The 16,927-nt window shown below is 45.9% G+C and overlaps 1 protein-coding gene and 1 long non-coding RNA gene across 6 annotated transcripts in view; one reads left to right on the top strand and one right to left on the bottom strand.

The window, feature by feature from the left end:
- Nucleotides 1–2,726: 2,726 nt before the first annotated feature.
- Nucleotides 2,727–14,235, bottom strand: LOC138503526 (uncharacterized). The gene is made up of 2 exons (XR_011279654.1): nt 14,100–14,235; nt 2,727–4,864 (listed from the first exon to the last, which is right to left on the bottom strand). It is a non-coding gene; the product is annotated as an uncharacterized lncRNA (long non-coding RNA).
- A 187-nt stretch (nt 14,236–14,422) lies between these two features.
- ALKBH3 (alkB homolog 3, alpha-ketoglutarate dependent dioxygenase) overlaps nt 14,423–16,927 on the top strand; it is a 653,468-nt gene continuing 650,963 nt past the window's right edge. For 4 of the 5 annotated variants that reach the window (XR_011279653.1, XM_069623325.1, XM_069623323.1 and 1 more), the window contains exon 1: nt 14,432–14,510. The gene's annotated coding sequence lies outside the window, so the exon portion shown is untranslated. Of the gene's footprint in view, nt 14,511–16,927 lie in introns of all 5 variants that reach the window. The other variant, XM_069623324.1, reaches the window with a different exon arrangement.

Genomic DNA, 16,927 nt, shown 5'->3' with positions numbered 1-16,927 from the left:
CACTGTGAATCTGTTGGTTGTCTCCATGATTATCAGTCTGGCTTCAGAGCTGCCAGAAGCACGAAAACTGCTCTCCTGAACATCCGTGAAGACCTGCTCTCCAACCTCGATTCTATCACCCCCTGTGTTCTCATCTTACTTAATTTCTCTTCTGCCTTTGACATGGTCAACCATGCCATCTTGCTCAACCGTCTCCATGATAACCTGGGTATCACCAATCAGTACCTGGCGTGGCGGACTTCTTTCCTCTCTGATCGACCATCCCAGGTCCAACTTGGGTCCTTTCTCTCTTCTATCTCTACCTGTGGTGTTCCCCAGGGGTCTAACCTCGCCCCCTGGCTGTTCACCCAATACCTGGCACTTCTTGCCCACCACATTGCCGCTCTCTGCCCCAACTTTCAGTGCTACGCGGATGACATTCAACTCATTTTCCGGCTCCCTTCAGCCACCTCTTCTCCTTCTCTCATCTCCGATTGTCTGTCTGCTACCAATGATTTCTGGCTTAATACCAGTAAGACAGAGATTCTCTTCATCGGCACACCTGCTCCCTCCTTTCCTGTCACTCTCTGGCTGGCCTCTCTTGGCCCTCCTCCTGCTCCCAGCTGTGAGGCTAAAAACCTCAGGGTCATCTTCGACCCCACACTCTACTTCTCTCCTCACATCTGTGACGTCTCTAAGAAGTAACACTACCAGCTGCACCCAATCAGAGGTATTCTTCCTTTCCTCTCCTTCCCCCAGAAGCTCACTGTCTCCAGAGCTCTGGTTCTCTCTAGCCTGGACTACTGCAACAGCCTCTTTCTAAATCTGCTTGCATCTACACTCCGCCCTCTGCAACTCATCCAAAACAGGACTGCAAGACTTGTCCTTGGCCTCAAGCCCAGGGATAGTATCTCTCCAGGACAGAAATCTCTGCACTGGCTCCCAGTGGCTCCAAGGATTAAGTTCAAAACCTGCTGCATTGTCCACAAGATCTTCTGGGGCCTCAATACCTTAACCTCTCGCTTCATAATTATCTTCCTTCTCGAGCCCTTTGCTTATCCGCCTCCAACTCCCTCAGGGTCAGTCGCTTCCCCAAGCAACAAGTTGGTGGTAGATCTCTTTCCTCGGCTGGGGCCTCCCTCTGGAACAGCCTCCCTGAAACAACATGTGGAGAAACACCTACAGTTCCGGAAACACCTCAAGACCTTCCTCTTTTCTTCGGATTTCTCTCCTCTCCCCTGCTGAACTCCTTGCTGAAACTGCACTGGTCACCTGGCTACCCTCTGTTTCTTGGACTCAGGACCCCTCCCCGCCAGTTGCACACCTGCACTGCCCCCTGCACTCAGAGGCTTTTCTCTGTATCCCTGCAGCCCCCTAGGAGCACCCGACACCTGATGTCTGCACTTACCCCAGCACTTGCCACCACCAGGCTGCATTTCTTATTGCATTTATTGTTTTTTTTACTGTTATCCTATGTACTGCACTGCCCCCTCCTCTCGCACTTTTTTCCCCTTTCCCCCCTCTTCTGCACTTGCGCAATCTCAATGTCACCTGGCCTACTAGGATCGTTGTCTCTGTCCTCCCTTTGTTCCCCCCTTGCCTCATCGCGCCTTGAAACACTTGTGTATAGGCGCATTATAAATGCCACATCATATGATAGATATTGCCTTTTTGTACCATGTACTGGTATTTTACACCAGCACACTGTCAAATGTCCAGCCATGGACATTACATAAAGAGGTACATTGTATAGTCAGATGTTTCCATCAAATGTCCAAGTGTAGCCAATGGCTACATAAGTAAGCACAGGCACTACAGCCATATGCCCTGCTACAGCGTCACACGCCCAGGCTTTGCCATCATGTGCCCGGTACTGGTTCACATGCCAGTGAAAGCTTCATATGCCCAGGTACTGTCATAATGTAGCTACATCCCTCATTTGACTATGTAAAGCTGTAACCCCCCTGGCCCCCCCTTCCTTTAGCCTCCTCGGCTTAAATGGGAACTTTCTTTTTTAGTTTAGGTTGTTTCAAGCCAAAACTATTGCATTAGAGTACAGATGGGCAGTAATGGCATATGAGTGACACACAGCTTGTAGGTGTTTGATTAATAGCCCACCCATTGGCCTCCCTTTACCATACTAATCCCTATGGCCCTTCCCACTGCGTTTCTGCCCCTCCTGCCCAAAACCCTCCCTCATGGGAACTATTTGATCTCTCTTTAATCAAGCCTTAACATCAGGCCTTGCACTCGAAGGACGTGCCATAGGTTTTTTAAAGCAGTCTTCTGAGTAAATATGACAGGCAGTATTTGTTTTAATTTATATTATATATATATATATATTATATTTATATAGCACTTATATATACTTAGCAGCAGGGGTCAGCGCTGCAGTGGTGAAGTGAAGCACAACAATAAGCCACATGTCTATGCCCAGAACATGACTGAAATAGGCGCAACTTCCTTGTGGCTATATTGTTGCGCTTCTTTACTTCATAACTGCAGCGCCGACCACTCATGCTAAGTTTCATTAGAAATTATATACTTAGCAGCAGGGTTCGGTTGGAGCCACCAAAGTGAGAGAGCTGAATTTCTTTACAATAAACACCTAGATCTCAGTAAGTGGCCATCATTTTGTTTTTTCTTGGCCACGTGTAGAGGAGACTTCAGATTTACGCCCCCCAGACCCTTGCAAAATCAGTTATTAGACCCAGATAGACAAAGAAACACACATAAAACACCAAATATAATAATAAGAATGGCTCATTATAGGCCCTTTATTCACTTAATGCACAAATAACATATAGTCAATTATACATGAACATAGAAAAGAAATCACTGTTAGATTGGTTGTAGAAGACACCTTCATCTCAGCCACCATGACACTGCTTAGTCCCAGAGCAGGTATGCAGCGAGATCACTCGTACTAACGGGGTCTGCAATGGAGCGTCCTCCCTCTCAGCAAGACTGCATCACCCGGGTGTCCAAGTTCTAACTGACTTAAGAGGAATACCTCTTCTCTTTAGGCGGGAATCCCCGTCCATCATTGGTTACCAGATTGCCCTCGGCCGAAGAGCAGACTACAAGCACGAGGAGCAAAGGGTGGAAAATTCCAGCTAGAAGTGGAAAAACCCAGCTTCTCCCCCTTGCTTTCGTTCCCAATACTCCTTATCACTGCACCTGCAGAGCGCTCCGACTCCCTTTCTGGCTCATCCTTCGGCGGACAAGACAAAACTTTTCTCCACAGTTAGTTCATCTGACATCATTATGTGACCTTGCCTCCGCTGCAGAAATACATGTTTACTTACATTGCGGTAATGGAAGTGAACGTCCAAAATGGCCACAGATCGGTGCCATGTTCTTCTGCTCATTTTCGTACACGCACTACAATTCACCCCTTGGACAATCAACTACCATAACCCAATGGGCGGAAAGACGGTTCCCAGAACTGACAAAACAGCCGCCATAAATTTGGAATGCACTAAACACAACTGCGGCAAGCTAAAACAACAAACGCACCAAAAACCCAAATTAAAACTGAACGTAATGCCTCGGGAATCCACGCAAACATCTGATCCCACCTAATCCCACCCTGATCTTCAGTAACCTGGGCTATAAGATCTTTCAAAGCACCAATATGTTTTTCAATGGAACAGGAATGATCCTGCAAATTAAAACAACACATCCTTTCTACGGCATCACACCCTAAATTATGCTTCAAAAACAAATAATCACCAGCAGCCCTATTCTGCAGAATAGCCTTCCTAAAATCTCTATTATCCAACAATAACTCTGCTACAGCCTGCAAAGTCTCATTAAGCCCTTTTACTACCAAGCAAGTTAATTTCATCATGGCTTTATATCCCCCTGCTGCCAGACCACAAATCCAAACAAACAAAATAGCCAAAGCCAATATTTCAGCTTCTGACAACAAATGCACCTCAGAATTACAATCAGGTGACAGGGAGGTATAATGTATAGACCGCACAGATCGCCAGATGACAGGCTGCAAAGGAAACATCATTAAGCCAAGATGCGTTAAAGCACAGGGACCATCTGTAATATTAGCAGGAATATATGCCTAGGTATAGTTTCCACAGGAGACTAACCAACCCGTAGAAAGTTTCACATGATACAGGTGACTGGCAGTCAAAACAGTAAAATTGCACAATATGTTATTGGATACATCAACACAAACACTTGTTGGTCACGCACATAAGCGCTGCTCAAAATCAGTTCCTCCCTGTCCCTTGTTCAAAATCAGCTGTTGACATTTACCGATATAGTTTGAGTCACAAGTCATTTGATAACACACATCAGCAGGAGCGATATTGGTAGTGATGTGAGTCATGTTCTTCCACCTGCGATCAGTGTCTGCACAGAATTTACAATACTCATAAACATAAAAAGAATTTCTGACGTGGGAATCCTCAACCAAAGAATCCTCCTGCAATACCCTAAATAGATTCCGTAATACCGGGATAGGCGTTGGTATAGACACAAGGCAAGTGGAAATCCGACTTGCGGACTCGTGCACATCCGCCAAACAGAAATGTGAAATGTTCAACACTCGTCGAGCCATGTAAACCCATTTATTCTCAGGCTGCCCGACAATGTCTGAATAGCCGTGCTGCACAAAGGACATAGAAACAACAGAAGGGGGCAAGGCATTGCGCTTCTGCGCTCGCCGTTTCCTTAAGGCACTGCAATATGCTACAATGGACGCATCATCCGGTGCAAAGGTGGTAGCAGATGTGTCAGTTCTCATCCAAATCCCCGATTCCATCTGTAGAATTGAGACACTTGTCACCTCTTCCAGCATGCCCCCGGACCCTCCCGAAGACACTCCACTGCCTGCCACACAGACAACCACCATACCCAGGATCTGTAAAACAGAATTCAAAAACAAGATATCAGCAGGGTACATCATTCGCGCAAATAACATTTGTCAGCAGGCATCTGAGTCAATTTCCTTTTCCCAGGTTTCATCACAAAGATCCTTTCCTGATGCAATCACATCCACCAGGACAGGCGGACCATTGGGCTTTTGCACTCATACCTTAGCACCCAGAACCATTCTATGTGAGGAGCCAAAACCCTTGTCCCCATGAGTTTTTACTACCGTAGGTGGCTCTCCTTTCCGAATGGATACTTTTACAGGTACCAATATCAGTTGTGCCACCCGATCTGCCTGATGGAGAGACAACATATTCTCTCCATTATTCATAAGAATTACCTTAATTTCTCCTTGATAGTCTGCATCCACAATCCATCCCAACACCTGAATACCTCTCAAGGCCAGTACAGATCTAGGGGCAATTAATCCCATATGTTCAGATGGAATTTGCACCCCAATCCCTGTCTCAATCACAACAATGCCCCTGAGTTCAAGTCGGATTTCCTCCCTCGCATGCAAATCCACCCCAGCAGACTCAGGAGTGGCACGATAAGAAGCCAACGCCCCAGGAGACATTTCCCAATACAAAAGGGTTTCCACAGCTTTGTTAGGTCTGAATTGCAAGGCTGGCATCAACATGCGCATCAATGAGGTCTCAACGATCGCAATGGGACGGTTATTAAGTATCTGAACCACATCTAGCACACGTTCTCGCCACCCTTTCGAGGTACCCTGACCAGTTTTGCGCAACTGTTCTTTCAACAATCCATTCATCCTCTCAATTAAACCCAAAGCCTCAAGTTGATAACGGACATGAAAGATCCATTTGATTCCTTTTTCCTGACAACAGTCTAAAACCAACTTTCCCTTGAAGTGGGACCCATTGTCACTTGGAATCTGTAAGGGGACCCCATAATACACTGCCACTTGGTCCAGCAATTTAATCGTGTTCAATTGGGTAGCTCTTTTGCATGGCAACAACATCAAATAACCGGAATACATGTCCATAATGGTACACGTATGTTGACATGCTCGGCTAATGGGCATTGCACCAATATAATCTATCTGACAAATATGTCCAGGCAATTTACCCAGACATTATTGTTTTCTAAATTATGACTATAAACCGTGAATTATATGTAGAATAGATCTCTGCTTCTGATGTTGACACACAGGACATTGGGTTTTCCCAATCTCTAGTGGAAGGCTAATTCCCCTGTCTTCCGCCCACCTGATATTATCTTTGTATCAAAGATGTCCACTCTTCTGGCGAGCCCATTTAGCAATCCCCTCCAAATCCTCCTCCTCACCCTTGTGTCCATGACCGAAATGTTGGCATGTTTGTCTGCAACAGAATTGAACCATCGTCCTAGTGAATCTGTTGCACAATGCACGTCTACATGATAGACAGTTACTGTAGTATGCATTAGCATCTCAGCAATGTCTTGCCACAGTTCTTTTCTCCATACTTCTTTAGCATGAATCTTCAATACATTCTTCTGCCAAGTAGGCAGCCACACAACCAACCCATTTGCCACGGACCGTGAATCTGCATAAATATGACAACACCTAGGCGTCTCTTGCTTTAAAGCCTGGTACACAGCATATCATTGCACAAATTGGCTACTCTTCCCTTTTCCAGAGTTAACACTTTTTTCAATTTGGGATTGTATGCCACTGCTTTCCAGTGTCGCTCAATTCCCACATAATTGGCTGAACCATCAGTAAACCAGGCATGTTCAACTTGCTCACTCGATAATTCTCCATATGAGATTCCCCATTTGACAGGAGATTTGCCAATTGTTATTTCTTCCTCAGGCTCCAGATCTACTAATGGAACCCCTGCCACTTGCTTGTGTAATTTTGCCACTCCTCCCTTTCCTGTCTTGGCACGATCTTGAATGTACCATTTCCATTTGATGATACTGGCCTCTTGTGCATGCCCTATTCAATGTGTTTTTGGGGAGCTCAGTACCCACTGCATAATCGATATTTCCGGTCAGATCAATATATTTGTTCGGTATCCAAGAGTGCCCAATAACATGCTAACAGAGGTTTCTTAAATGGAGTATATTGTTCACTGGCATCAGGCAACTTCTGACTCCAAAACCCTAAGGACACCCGGTTCCTGTCCTGTTTTTGCCACAAACTCAAATTGGCATAGGCATCATGTACAGGTATGTTGCGTTCCACCTCTACATCGCTTAATGGTCATAAATCATGCACTTTCTGAATGGTGTCTTTGGCTAATTGGAACGCTCCATCTTGCTCCTCGCCCCATTCGAAATTGAATTTCTTGCTTGTTACTTCATGGAGGGGTGCCAGAATCTGCCCCAAATGTGGTATATGTTGTCTCCAGAATCCAAACAGCCAAATAAACTGCTGAGCTTGTTTCTTAGTCCTCGGAGTGGAAAACTCGAGGCTCTTTTGCTTGGCTTTTGGCACCATTTTGCAAAGTCCATTATGCCACTGAATCCCTAGAAAAATTACGGTCTCTGCTGGACCTTGGATTTTGGTTTCATTAATCTCCCACCCCTCTTTCCGTAATCCTTTCATGATAAGATCTAGGTGCACTCGGACGCTATGCTCATCTTTCCCTTGGATCAATATGTTGTCAATGTAATGCAATCTGCATATCCTGTTTACAAAGGATTTTATCCAAATGCTCGGCCACCAGCCGGTGAAAGATTGTCGGACTATGCAAGTAGCCCATTGGTAAACGTTGGAACGTGTACTGCCTCTCATTCCAGGAAAATGCAAACTGCTCCTGACTTTCATCAGCAATCGGTAAAGTGAAGAAGGCATTAGCCAAATCAAATCCAACACTGCATACCAAGTTCCCTCAAATTTCTGTACATTTTCAATCAAAGTCACTGCATCAGGGACTGTTGGTATTAACGGAGGAGTGTATTTATTCAACTCAGGATAATCTAGTCATCCTGTAACTTCCGCCCGGCTTCTTAACAGGCCACATCATATTATTCCAAGCTGTTACGGGGCGCAATACACCAGCTTCTACATACCCTTTAATGGTATCTGAAATTTCCTTCTGCCCCCTCCCCCCCTGGGTATTAGACATTGTTTCATGGACACTCTTTTTGTGGCTATCGGAACCTGCACCGGGGGCATTTTCAATTGTCCTACCACCCCGGGGGTATAAGTGAAAGCACTCGCCCAAAATGGATAAGGTTTACCTCCCAATCCGAGGGTCAACCCTTCTAAGATGTCAAATCCAATAATGTGTTCAGGGATTGGAACGACTAACACCTGATAGGTGTCCCTTCTCAAATTTCCAATTTTCATATCGAATTTAGTCTGGACAGCAGGGGTCTCTTTACCTCCTAACCCTGTGATCGTGAAATGTCTTTCTATGTATCAATGAGGCCTCCGCCCCGGTATCGATTAAGGCGCGGATCTCTTGTATGTTTCCTGATTGCCAAAATAATTTTACCTTTACATGAGGCCCTCTGTCTACCTTATTTTGGGTAGTTGTTATCGGAGTTGACCACTGTCCTATTCGTACTTTGAGTGCGTGTGTTTGGACTCCATTTCCACCATCGCACTCACCATTTTCCTCAGGCCCGCATAAAATCGGCTGGGATTGCAAGGACATAACTGGGGGCTTATCGTCTCCCTCCTCTGGAGGTGGTGCAGAAGGACACTCCACCCTCCTAGACTTATGTTCCTCCTGTCACTTTACCCGTTTGTAGCGCTCTTTCCCATCTGATCCTCGATTTTTATACAATTGATACATTTCCCGTGTCTCAATCCCATCAATGTCTTCCTGCGGCACTCCATCTTTTAGCAGTGCCAAATACATATCCTCTCTGGATATGCAAGAATCTCTGCTGTCAAATCTCTTCCTAGGGGTGCATCTTTTGCTTCGCCCCTCACTTTCTCGCTCTCAGGGGGTTGTTCCTCTGTTCTTTCCCATTCACCTTGGTCTGCCAATTGACTAATCACATCCACCACCTCATCAGTCATTTTTCCAGTCATTCCCACCAATAGGGTCATGATGACATTCTTATACACTGGCAGAGCAGTTTTGAATAATGGTATTTCTGGCTGAAACCGATAATGCTACAATTCCCATGTGTTGAGGAGTGTCTAGATTAATTGCCTCTTTCATGGCATGTTCCCTCACTCTTTGTATGGCCTCTCTCAATGTATACCACTTCTTCTCCTCGGTTGGCCAATCTGAAGCGATAGGATACTTACGGTTACACCCTTGAGCCGCTAGTTGTAACAAAGACATTTCAACCTCTCCCCCATCGTCCTCACAAGGAGGGCCCAAATGTAGCATTTTCTGTACCTGGGTTTCCTGCGTTAAGGGCAGAAACCTGGCAGAGACCGTGGCATCTACACAGAGACCCACCACCCCTCCATCAAATAACCTGACCTTCCAGGTTAACAAGGATTCACCAGCCCTTTGTTTCAATCGGCTAATGATTTCCCAATCTCTTGCTGCGAATAATCCTAGAGCATTGTCAAAACCACCATCCCCCCATATGGGATTATTCGGATTAGGACCCTCTTGTCTACGTATTAAGGGTTTAGCAGTTACTCCTTACGACCAGACTCTGACCTGGGCAGGACCTCTGGCTCTGAACCACTCTCAGTACTACCGTTATACATCACCATCCCACTGATTGGGATCCGAATCTACCTCCGCGAAAGCAATCACAGTTGCCACCTTTCTAGATTTGTAACAAGCAACCCTCACAGCAGCTCATTCGGCTACCGCTTGATATTTGTCTGCCTTATCATGATACAACTTCATTTGGAGCTGCTGCATAAACGCAATCTATTTTTCAGCAGCCAGCTCCTTTTCCAATCTCAGGACACTCGCCTGTAATTCCACATTCTCTTGGTGCACCTTTCGAAACGCATACAACAGAATCCAGCCTCTTCTACCTAGAGCCGAACACTCTTTCCCTTTTTCCAGAAACCTGGTGCAGACAGCCCACCACTACAGCGGGACTCACCTCTCCTATACTTGTGACCCAGGTCTCGCTCAAACCTTCACCACATGCCAAGGACTGTGCAACTTTGTCATATGGACCCTTAGTCCACCCTGGAATAATTACCTCATGACAATTGCCGATTGCGGTTTAATTTCATCAAATTAGCAGGGCTCTTTGCCGTCAATATCAGCACAAAAGACCCTGCTCACAGCGCCAAAATGTTTTGCTTTTTCTTGGCCACGTCTAGAGACCTCAGACCTCCCCCAGACCCTTGTAAAATCAGTTATTGGACTCAGATAGACAAAGAAACACACATAAAACACCAGATATAATAATACAAATGGCTCGTTGTAGGCCCTTTATTCACTCAATATACACACAACATATAGTCAATTACACATGAACATAGAAAAAAATAATTAGTTAGAATGGTTGCAGAAGACACCTTCATCTTGGCCGCCACAGCGCTGCTTAATCCCAGAGCAGGTTGGCAGAGAGATGATTCGTACTAACGGGGTCTGGAGCGGAGCGTCCTCCCTCTCAGCGAGACTGCATCACCCGGGGGTCCAAGTTCTATCTGACTTTCCAAGAGGAACGCCTCTTCTCTTTATGGGGGAATCCCCGCCCCTCATTGGTTACCAGACTGCTCTCGGCCGAAGAGCAGACAATAAGCACGAGGAGCAAAGAGTGGAAAATTCCAGCTAGAAGTGGAAAAGCCCAGCTTCTCTCCCTTGCTTTCGTTCCCAGTACTCCTTATCACTGCACCTGCAGAGTGCTCCAACTCCCTTTCTGGCTCGCCATTCGGCAGACAAGACAACTATTCTCCACAGTTAGTTTATCTGACATCATGTGACCTTGCCTCCACTGCAGAAATACACGTTTACTTACTGAGCCCACGAAAACATAGGCTTTCATTGCAGTAATGGAAGTGAATGTCCAAAATGGCCGTGCATCGGTGCCATGTTCTCCTATTCATTTTCGTAAACACACTACAGCCGTACAGCAGTTAAGTCAGTCTGAGGAACATTTCACTCCATATCCCCCTTTCCTTTTGCATCAAAGCATCGCCTTGTAGGTTCTGGCAAGTTACAGTAACACCTCACAGGCAAACACACCTCCATACAAAGGTTTGCTAGAGCACATCAAGTCTGTGATACAATGACATAATGAATGCTTTTCACTACCGTTATCCGTATTAGAAACCACCCTCACAGGTATACCCCTGCTCTAAAGAACATCAGTTATTTGCCCTTTATCTGGTAAGCGATTGGCATCAAACCATCATCATTGCCACTATATGCGTGCATCCCATCCAAACTCTATCCTACCTTTCAATCCCACTCACCCTTTACTAAACCTGCTTGTGTGCGTTATCCCTGACCCCTTCATTATACCTCACCTCTGCTGCTCATTTCCCTTTCCACTGCAGACTGCAGTCTAGAATCCATGTCAGGGCCACAGTACGCCATTTTTTTTAGAGACGTATCAGTGCTGCTAGATCACTGCATTCGTGCATGGCGCAGGAGAAAATAAAAACTTCGACTAACACAGCATAACATGACAAGAAAATTGTGCTTGAGCAAAAAAAGTCCTTTCAGTCTTTCTCTAAATGCAAATTGTGCATATTTCTAACTCGTATGAGCACTTTGCTCACCAGATTTGGAAAACGCTTTTGCCTCACCTCCAGAGTGTGGGTGCAGAAAGAAAACATTTGCCAATGAAAAATATGTGACATTTAGATTGGGGAAATGGGTAGTCGCTAGTACTTGCTCATAAATTCTGCACACGACTACCCAGGGTTCAACAAGCTGCTGGTTACTGGAAGGACAGTGACCAGTCACTGGACTCCAGTGCTGTGTCAAATTCCTTTGTAAGAGACAGCTTAAGCAGCAGAGCCTGAGTCCTGAACTTGTAGCTGCAGGGCCAGAAGTCCAATACCAACATTAAACCAAGCCGACGTTAACTCCGATTTCTATCATGTTCTAAATTGAAATAGGAGTTAACTTCCCTGTGGCTTATTGTTGTGTTTCTTTATTTCACCGCTATGGCGCTGAGTCTGACAGTGACCCCTGCAGCTAATGGAACTTAGCAGCAGGAGTCTCAGTGCTGAAGCAGAGATTGAAATGAACAAGTCTGATGGGCGGCCAATATGTCTTGTAAAGTTCGAAAGGCTACATCCACTCCATCAAAACATGCTATCCTTTAAACTAATGACTGAGCATGCGCAGAGACAGTACGCATGCTCAGTCTGCAGGCATAGCATTTTCTGACAGACTGCAAATTCTGATGTTACATCGCCTTCATAGGTCAACAGGAGGGGAGCAGGGGTCCGGGAAAGGCCTGAAATGCTCACTTCTTTGCACACTTGCACCCATGGTGTGGGGGGAGGAGGTGAGTCGAGAAGCAACATCATGCTGGCGGCAGGAGCAGGAAGCAATAATGCAACCAGAACGTGCGATCCAAAATGCAGGAAAGATTGCGTCAAGGCTGTTTATTTCCTGCTTTGTGGCCACGCTCCCATCACGTCACACTGACTGAGCATGCGCATGGGGGGCCAGTGGCTTGCCATGCACATGGTCAGTGTGGTAAAAAAAAAAAAAAAGTACCATCCTGGATATCCCTCCCACCCCCATCCTCACAGGCATGTGGTTGCGCGCCCCCCATTGAAGACCTCTGCTCGAAAAGTATGGCTAATTTCAAGGTGAAATACTTGGTTATCTTGCTGGCAAGACTAGGTACGAGTCTGCATTTTCACTGTATACTAGCATAGTATACATAAACATGCAGGCATATAGTCAGTGAAAGAACACTGGGAAATGAAAAACTATACAGACAGCAGAAAGACATCTTGTGGTACAGACAAACTCTGGCTGGTGCAGCTCAACGCACTGCCTGGCAGCACAGAACTGTAAAGTTAGGCACATCTCCCTGCAAAGTTCAAATCAGAACCCCTCACCTCCAGCACTGGTCATTGGGCCGGCTCTCGCCGGATCCGAGATCCGGCACCAGATGTGTAGCCGGATCGCTGGATCCGGCCAGAGTCAGCCCCCCCCAAACTCCTGATCTGTGCTGAGGAGAAGGGTGTGGGGGGAGCGCCTGCGAGCAAACTAACATCCTCTGGTGACCCCATGCAAGAGGTCACAAGAGGAAGTTACAGTCCTCAGCCACGACCCACTTTATTTATGCAATGTTTGTCAGATACCTGTATGCGACAAACATTGCATAAATAAATACCCCTATTAAAACGATGCAGCCCCCCCCCCAACTGCTTTCAAACATTGCATAACTAAATACCCCTATTAACAAGATGCAGCCCCTCAACTGCTTTCAGAGGGGAGCTGCAGGAACTGTGCCGGGAGTGGCTCAAGTAAAAGAAAACGTTGCTTATGGCGAACAGAAATCACTGTGTTTGAATAGTTCCCAAGGGGAAGTTTTTTTTGTCAATAAAATGGGATACAAATCGTGTATTTTTAAGAATATTTACTCAGCAACACTGGTCAAAATTTTTATCCGCATAGTGAAGTTAACTCATCACCAGTGCCATGGAAGTGGTTTAAAGCGGAATTGATATATAGTTTGGAAAAGAAGCAGCATGAAAGAAATAGCGCCGTTTGAAACCATTATTTTGGACATTTCCTTTGTTGGAGGTCAACTGCCAGTCGCCCCCTTAACACCGCCTCCTCGGGCACCGCCCCCCCAAACTCCGCCCCCACCAATTATTTTCCATTTCCACCACTGCTCACCTCGTAAAGGCAGTAAAGCAACAGAAATAATGTCAAGGAAAGTTAATGCCATAATGTCCCCGCCGTCGCTTATCTTCATCCAGAGCCCCAGAACGCACTCGTTCCCCGCTCAGGCATATACAACACTCCCGGGTGCAGGAAGGCTCTGCAGCCCTGGAGGCATCCAAGCCCGCGTGAGCCTGTGCAGCAGTGCAGAAAAAGAAGCATACGGCTACGGTAAAAATGGATCGACATATGGCTTAATTTCCAACTGGGGGAGTTCATTGCTGTTCAGTGAATGCCGTGTTGCGCAAGGGTGAAGATGGCATATGCACAGTTTTGAAGAAAGCCCGCGAATACAGCTAAAACCCACTGCCATGTGGAGGAGGAAAACAAGCAAGTACGCCTATACGCAATCATAAATTCGACTTGCTGACAGTCGAATTTGCAAAAAAAACACCTGGCCTGTCGTGCGCTGCACGTCCATAACTCACTTTACGGGGTGGGTCGGGGAGTCTGGATGGGGACACTACTTACCAGCCAAGAAGTCACACCCTGTTGCTGCAACCAAAATCAAAAAGGAAAAACAAAGCCATCGGCACCTAAATAGACCTGGCGCTTTGAAACACTTCTGAGATGTATAAGCGCCTTATAAATACACAATAAAGAGTCCATCCTTCCTCTACGGTTCGCTTCCTAAGCACGTAGAAGTCCTAGGGGTGGTTTAAAAAAAAAAAAAAAAAAAGGTTAAAACGAAAGGCATTTCAGAAATGCGTGAATGACGTCTTGACGCTTTAAAGGCATTTCAGAAAGTGTCGGCATACATTTAAACAAACACAATGCTATCTTGTCTCATAGGGACTTTAAATGTGTGTTTCAATTGATAATGAAACCAAAATAAGGCCTCGCTTTACCAAACGCTCCTTTTCAGTTTCTGGCCAACATCAGGTGAGTTCATGTGATCAGCTATTGGAATTAATTTGATATGCATTTCTTTAAGCATTCGTTAACTTAGATCGTTCTCACCCCTTTGTTGTTATGTTAGTAAGAGGTGCCCTTTTGCAACCTCTGGAAATGCACGTAGAAGAGCCTGCAACTGAAGGTGTGATTTGTTGTATTGTACTCGTCACATGTTGAAATTAAACACTGTAAATATGGGACTTAATAAACCTCTGGTTTTGAAATTACATAGGGCAGCTTCTTGTTGGTACTTTAGATACAGTAGCTGTTCCAAAGCTTATTTACAGTACAGTTCAGGCTCTGGAAGCACATGGCACCGCCCCAATGTGGCTTGAAGAGGCAAGGCATAACAGGGCGTTGGGCCCAGCCACCCCTCCCCCTGCTGCCCCACTAGTGTTGCAGAGTTTGTATGCAGTACCCTCTGGGAACACTACACACAACTATGACTACAGGTGTAAGCAAACCAACCTTTGGTATAAGTCTGTACTACACAGTTTTGGTAGCGGGCTGAGCAGCCAGGCTTATTTCAAGAGAGGAATGTGAGCAGTAATGATGTTACAAGGAGGTCTACAATCACAGGTGTTCAAATAAAAACGTACACTCAAGGTTTTCTGCAGCAACTCTGAGGAAATTCAACCAGCTCCTGGAGTTGATTTGTCCCACCAACCCAAAGGGAGAAGTCGCCCGTTGCAAGACTTCTCTGTCGATGCAAACTTGGTGATTCGGACCTGCAGCAGGGCTTCACCGGGTAGACCAACGGTCCAGGAGTTGCAGCAGTCCTCTTCAAGCTCTTCTTTGGTTCCTTCGTTCCAGTGGTCGACTCTGCCTTCCAAACCAAGAGACTCGCCTTTTATTCAATTCTCTCCCATTCATTCCAGCTTAGCTGTCACTTACCCAGCAGGGTGGCTGACCTTGTCGGACAGTCAGCCAATCACCACAGAGTGCATTTGGGTTTCCTAGGAGACTAAGTACAGGGAGTTTCGGGCACCTCCCTCACTTCCTAACCAACCCAGACACTCGGGTGCCAGAGGCGGTCTTCACTCATGAAGCCCGCCAAAGACGAATGAACAAAGAGACCAAACCTGGTTTGGTGCACAGAGAAAAACTCTAGAAGGACCTTTCCACAAAGAAATTGCGAAAAAAGAAGACTGGACCTGTTTTAACAAAGGGAGCTCAGACGCCATCTTGAAAAACATGGCTCCTGCGATTTAACGTTACCAGAGCTACGAATAGTTTGCGGTCGGGAAAGATCATGGTACTTTGTTGTAAAACCACTGCCACCAGCCATTCCGAGAGGAAAGGGTAGCATTTGACTGCTACATGAGTATCTAGACACAGGGGATACTAAGTAACCCCTCCAGCACTCTATTGTAAGATAGGGTGTGCTTGGTCTAGGAATTTAAAATATTAGTAAAGTCAATTTCACTTTATTTACTCTGGGAAACAGTAGTTTATCCCAGAGAAGGTAGTTAAACTATGGGAAAACCTGGATTCCTTGTGTCACTGCACTGAGAGTGCTGTGTGACACAATCGTAAAAGATGATGCCTATGGAGTTGTCTAAAACTCCATAACAAAAGAAATAAACACAGAAAACAATTAGAATTGGGGGTCTCTAAAGTAGAGAGGAATCGGCACATTTTGAGAATTCTCCCTAACAGTAAGGTATGGAGGGAGCATCCTGCTTCATGTGTATACAGCTCAGTTGTTTCCCGAAGCAGTCCAGCCCTTTCCCACCCCAGAAATTCGATGAACTGGCAAACACGTTTAAACTGCAGGCTTTGAAATGCCTGATGATGAAAGAACGTCATACCAATGGCAGTAGGCGCAGAAACAGCACCCCGATGATGAATGGCAGCAGGCACTATCTTCTCTAGCGCTAAGGGCCCATCCAATCCTCTGACTGGAGTGAATGAGTGCAGGCACAATACCTGCACTGCAGCTAATGACTTCTGATACAGTAGATACTGCTCATCAGCTATATCTGACAATACCTGCGCTGGGGCAAATAATTACAGACAGTACCGGATCTGGGATACCACCTGCCCTGGAACTAATGACGTTTGATACAGTACCTGCTAATCCGTTAAATATGACAGAATACCTGGCCTGGGGCTTATAACCATAGACACAATACCTACTCTGCGAGAATGTTGACATGCGCAGTACGTACTCTGGGGCTAACTATTCCAGTCATAGTATCTGCTCTGGAGCTAATGCTATTTTAACACAATACCTGCTCATAAGCAAATCTGGAGTTAATGACTGCAGAAACAGTAAACCCCATGCCCACTTTCCTTCCCGTGTGTCCATTCCCAATTCTCCTCTGACACCTCGAACCACACTCTCTGAAATTAGCGTAAAGATGTGATCAGTAGGGATAAACCATTGTGACACGATTTTCTAA

The sequence above is a fragment of the Ambystoma mexicanum genome, chromosome 11, assembly GCF_040938575.1.
Source record: "Ambystoma mexicanum isolate Mex_15411 chromosome 11, UKY_AmexF1_1, whole genome shotgun sequence".
Lineage (NCBI taxonomy): Eukaryota > Metazoa > Chordata > Amphibia > Caudata > Ambystomatidae > Ambystoma > Ambystoma mexicanum.
Note: the sequence above shows the minus strand (reverse complement) of the source record. Positions and strands in the feature narration are given on the sequence as shown.